We start from the raw sequence: 5709 nt of genomic DNA on the forward strand, positions 1-5709 counted from the left end.
GCTTTCTGTCTCTCTGTCTCTCTCTGTTTTTCTGGCGAGCGCACGTGCCCTATAGCAAAAAAACCTCTCCAAAAGAAAAGAAAAGAAAATCATGTAGGGTGTGTGTGCGTGCGTGCCCAAAATCCCAGGAGGGAGATGGAGGAGAAGGGATTGGGGCGTGGCCATCCCCCCCGGGGAGGGGTGATTTCTTACTTTCCATCTCACTGTCTCTCTCTGTCTCTCTTTGGAGAGTGCACAAGCCCTTTGGTAAAAGTCTCAAGAGAAAAAAAAAATTAAATGAATAACAGAAGAGCCAGTGGTGGCATGGGGATTAAGACGCAGGACTCCCACATAGCTGACTGTGGTTCCAGTCCCGGACCAGGTGGCTGGCGTTCTTACTTTCTCTCTCTCTTTCTCTGTGTCTCTGTCTCTCTGTGATGAGCATCTGTGCCCTAGAGCAAGTTAAATAATAATAATAATAATAATAATAATAGTGGGGCCAGCAGGTGTCTTGTCCTGGTTCAGGCTCCAGACCTGGAGTCTTGCTTTCTTACTTTCCCTCTCTCTGTCTCTCTCTAGTGACTTTCTCTCTCTCTCTCTCTCTCACTCTGGTCAAATTAAAATGAATGAATAAATAAATAAATAAAATAAAATAAGACCATCAGGTGGCCTGGTGGTTAAAGGTGCTGGATTCCTACATGGCTGACTGTGGTTCGAGTCCCAGACCTGGCAACTTGCTTTCTTGCTTTCTCTCTCTCTCTCTCTCTGGTTGAACTGAAAAATAATAATAACAAATGAAATTAAATAAAGAAGTCTTGGGACCAGCAGTTAGCGTCATGGCTATGTCACTGGACTCCCATGTAGTCGACTGTGGTTCGAGTCCCGGACCCGGTGGCTTAAACTCACGCCGGGCATGTGTGCGTGCGTGCCCAAGATCCCGAGAGGAGAATGGAGGAGAAGGGACTGCGGCGTGGCCATCCCCCCTGGGGGGTGATTTCTCACTTTCTGTCTCTCTCTGTCTGGCTGGTGAGCGCATGCACCCTATAGCGAAAAGTCTCTAGAAAAAAATAATAAAAAGAGTGAAATAAGCTTGTACAGTCTACACCTTATGACCTGCAAACCTAGTTTTTGGACCCCGAGAGAGGAGAGTTGGGGCTCTGTGGTAGCAGTCAACTGTCTGGGCTCTGATCCTGTGTGACTCAGGGCTGGGTGTGAGTCTCCATTTCCGCCTCGGGAAAATGGGGACGGCCCTTCCCCCATCTCTTCCACCCAGCCCCAATCCTCTAGACAAACACTGCGGGCTTACATCAGCGTTTTTATTTTGAATAGTTTCTCTGTCCTAGTTTTTGTTTGTTCATTTGGCTTTTTTGGGGGGAGAGGTTTTTGCTATAGGGTGCATGTGATTGACAGACAGACAGAGACAGACAGAGAGACAGAAAGCAAGAAATCACCCCCTAGGGGGGATGGCCACACCGCAATCCCTTCTCCTCCATTCTCCTCTCGGGATCTTGGGCACGCACGCACAAGTACCCGGTGTGAGTTTAAGCCACCGGGTCCGGGACTCGAACCGCTGTCGACTGCATGGGAGTCCAGCGACATAGCCATTACGCCAACTGCTGGTCCCTGTTTACCCTTCTTAATACCATGATTCGCTGTCAGCTTCTGCCAGCCCGATATCACGGACAAGCACCTGCCTCTTAACCCCAAGGGGACTCTGGTCTTCAACCGGAAACCTTCGCATGTGGGTTAGCCTTGTAGGGTGTCTTACCCATCCATGCACAGCTGAGGAATCCAACTGTTTGGGTTTTTTTTTAATGAATTATTTTATTTATTCATTCATTTATTTTAACTTGACCAGAGAGAGACAGAGAGAGAAAGGGAAAGTGAGAAAGCAAGCCGCCAGGTCTGGGACTTGAACTGCTGTCAGCCATGTGGCAGTGGCCAGCACCTTAACCACCACACCACCTGGAGGCTCCAGTTCAGAGAATTTCAAGGGGCGGGGCCAGGGACAAATGTCAGGAGAAGGGAGAAACTTGCTGTGAGTGGTTTTCTTTTTTTCATTTTAAAAGAATTATTGGGAGTTCATCAGATAGCGTAATGTCTATGTTGCTGGACTCCCACATAGTCGACCATGGTTCAAGTCCTGGACCCGGTGGCTTAAACTCACGCCGGGCGCGTGTGCGTGTGTGCCCAAGATCCCGAGAGGAGAATGGAGGAGAAGGGATTGCGGCGTCCATCCCCCCTGGGGGGTGATTTCTCGCTTTCTGTCTCTCTGTCTCTCTGTCTTTCTCTTTTTGGCAAACGCATGCACCCTATAGCAAAAACTTCTCAAAAAAAAAAAAGAAAAGAAAAGAAAAAAAGAATGATTGGGACCAGCAGGTGTGGTGGTTAAGGGCACTGGACAGTCTCACGTGGCTAACCAAGGTTCAAGTCCCGGACCAATCTGGCAAGATGCTTTCTCTATCTCTCTCTTTCTCTCACTCTGTCCCTCTCTGGTCAAATTAAAATAAATAAATGAAATAACTATTTTATTTAACTTTGTATTTACTTATTTCTTTATTTGCTATAGGGCGCGTGCGCTTGCCAGAAAGACAGAGAGAGACATAGAGACAGAAAGCGAGAAATCACCCCCCAGGGGGGATGGCCACGCCGCAATCCCTTCTCCTCCATTCTCCTCTCGCGATCTTGGGCATGCACGCACACGCGCCCGGCGTGAGTTTAAGCCACTGGGTCCGGGACTCAAACCATGGTTGACTACATGGGAGTCCAGCGACATAGCCATTACGCTAACTGCTGGTCCCTGTATTTATTTTCAAAAGAATTATTATGTTTAACCGATTCATTTATTTACTTAATTTTGACCAGAGAGGGACAGAGAGAGGGAAAATGAGAAAGCGAGCTGCCAGGTCCAGGACTTGAACCGTGCTTGATCATGTGGGAGTTCAGTACCCTTAACCACCACACCACCTGCCGGCCCCTCCGGGGTCTTTTCTGAGAAGCCCAGATATGATAGATGAGGTTGGGAGGACCTGGGACAATCCCATCAGGAAGGTGACAGTCATGACCCTGGGCAACAGTCCAGGGCCAGGAGGCTGGGGAGGCTGGGGGGGAGGGCTAGGGAGGCTCCTGATGGGAAAGGGCGGGATATGCAAAGCAGATGCAAATAGGGCTGAAAAGCGGAAGTGGCCTGGGTAGGGGGTGCAGGCTCTGAGCTCAGGAAGGCAGCTTGTCAATCAGGCTTCCTGTACCTGGCCTCCCAAACACGCTGTTTAGAACCAAATACCGCGCTGTGCCAGCAGGTGGCGTGGTGGTGCGGTTGTTAGGGCGCTGGGCACTCTCACATGATGAACCACGGTTCAAGTCCTGGACCTGGTGGCTTTCTCTCTCTTTCTCTCTCTCTTTCTCTCTCTCTCTCTCTCTCTCTCTCATGCACATGTTCTATTAGTAACTTAGAAAAATAATAATAGAGGACCAGCAGTTGGCATAATGGCTATGTCATAGCTAAAACTCATGCTGGGCCCCAAGAGAATGGAAGAGAAGGATTGCGGTGTGGCCATCCCCCCTGGGGGGTGATTTTTTGCTTTCTGTCTGTCTGTCTCTCTCTTTTTAATTTTTAATTATTTTTAACTTTATTCATTTACTTATTTTATTTTGATCAGAGAGACACAGAGAGAGAGAGAAAGTGAAAAACCAAGCCACTAGATCCAGGACTTGAACCATGGTTGGCCATGTGGGAATGTCCAGCACCTTAACCACCATGCCACCTGCTGGTCCCCTCTCTCTCTGTCTTTCTGGTGAGCGCATACGCCCTATAGCAAAAATCTCTCTCAAAAAAAAAAAAGGAAAGAAAAAGAAAAAAGAAAAGAAAAGAATAATTAATAGGGCCAGCAGGTGGCAGAGTGGTTAAGGCGTTGAACTTCCATATGGTCGACTATGCTCGACGGCGATTCGTGTCCCGGACCTGGTAGCTTGAAACTCACATGCGGTGCGTGTGTGCTCAAAATCCAGAGGGGAGAATGGAGGAGAAGGGATTGTGGCATGGCCATCTCTCTGTCTCTCCGGTGAGTACATGCGTTCTATAGCAAAAATCTCCCTTGGAGCCAGCAGGTGGTGTGGCCGATCGTGGTTCAAGTCCCGGACCTGGTAGCTTGCTTTCTCGCTTTCCCTTTCCTCTCTCTATTTGGTCAAATGAAAATAAATGAGTAAACAAATAAAATTAAATAAATAATTCTAAAGGAAAAAAAAACCCTCTCTTGGGACCAGCAGTTAGCGTCATGGCTATGTCACTGGACTCCCATGTAGCCGACCATGGTTCGAGTCCTGGACCCGGTGGCTTAAATTCATGCCAGGCGCGTGTGCGTGCGTGCCCAAGATCCCGAGAGGAGAATGGAGGAGAAGGGATTGCGGCGTGGCCATCCCCCCTGGGGGGTGATTTCTCGCTTTCTGTCTCTCTGTTTCTCTCTGGCTTGCAAATGCGCCCTATAGCAAAAATCTCTCTAAAAAGAAATCTCACACTGGGCATGTGTGTATATGTGCCCCAAATCCTGAGAGGATACTGGAGGAGAAGGGGTTGCAGCATGGCCATGCCCCCCATGGGGGAGGTGATTTCTCGCTTTCTGTCTCTCTTTCTCTCTGTCTCTCTAGCAAGCACATGCACCCTATAGCAAAAATCTCTAAAAAAAAAAAGTTCATTGAATGCATATTATAAAAATAGCCATACATAGATATCAACATTTTTGGGGGGCACCAAAATATACTTATACTTTTCGTTTTCACGAACTTTTTAAAAAAAAAAAAAAGAATATCTGGTTATGGTAGGCAAGACACCTAAAAAAGAATTTTCTAGCTTCCAGAACATTCTAACTCCACCCTCAGGTCCTCGTTTAAAAGAGAAAAGAAAAGAAAACAAAATAAAACAAGCCATTCTGGGTAAGCGACATCCATCAGTCATTCACACTCTAGTACGAATTGCTCCGAACTCCTGAGTGGTAGTAGGGGGATGAAAAGAACAGGAAAGGGTTTTCTTCATCTTTTGATTTGCTGTGTGACTTCAGGCATGTAAACCTATCTTCCAGAGCTGAGGGGTAGAAATGATGCATTCGATTCCTTTTAATTTCTTTAAGAATTGTTTTATTTATCTTTCTTTATTTATTTGAATTTTGACCAGAGAGGGACAGAGTGAGAGAGAGGGAAAGTGAGAAAGCAAGCTTCCAGATCCAGGACTTGAACCATGGTTGGCCATGTGGGAGTCCAGTGCCCTTAACCACCATGCCACCTGCTGGTCCCCAGGTGCACACCTGCACCTGGCATGATATTTTAAAAATTATTTTAATTTTATTTATTCATTTATTTTAATTTGACCAGAGATAGACACACACACAGAACGAGAGAGAAAGAGAGAGAGAGAAATCAAGTCACCAGGTCTGGGACTCAAACCATGATCGGCCATATGGGAGTTTCCAGCACCCCAACCACCAAGCTACCTGCTGGTCCCTCCCCTGGCATGAGTTTTAAACTGCTGGGTCCAGGACTCGAACCACGGTCAGCTATGTGGGAATCCAGTGATGGGGCCATTACACCATTTCTGGTCCCAGGAACTAGACATTCTTTTTTATTTAAGAATGATTTATTAAAAAAAAAAATTGGGGGGGGGAGGGAGAGGTTTTTGCTATAGGGCGTGTGCACTTGCCAGAAAGACAGAGAGAGAGCAAGAGAGACAGAAAGCGAGAA

General features: G+C 47.2%; 1 protein-coding gene across 2 annotated transcripts in view; it reads left to right on the top strand.

Annotated features, from left to right (window-relative positions):
* Positions 1-5709, top strand: part of LRRC25 (leucine rich repeat containing 25) — a 10495-nt gene that overhangs the window by 2000 nt on the left and 2786 nt on the right. The window lies entirely within an intron of this gene.

Source organism: Tupaia chinensis, unplaced genomic scaffold, assembly GCF_000334495.1.
Source record: "Tupaia chinensis unplaced genomic scaffold, TupChi_1.0 Scaffold000201_1, whole genome shotgun sequence".
Taxonomy (NCBI): Eukaryota; Metazoa; Chordata; class Mammalia; order Scandentia; family Tupaiidae; genus Tupaia; species Tupaia belangeri.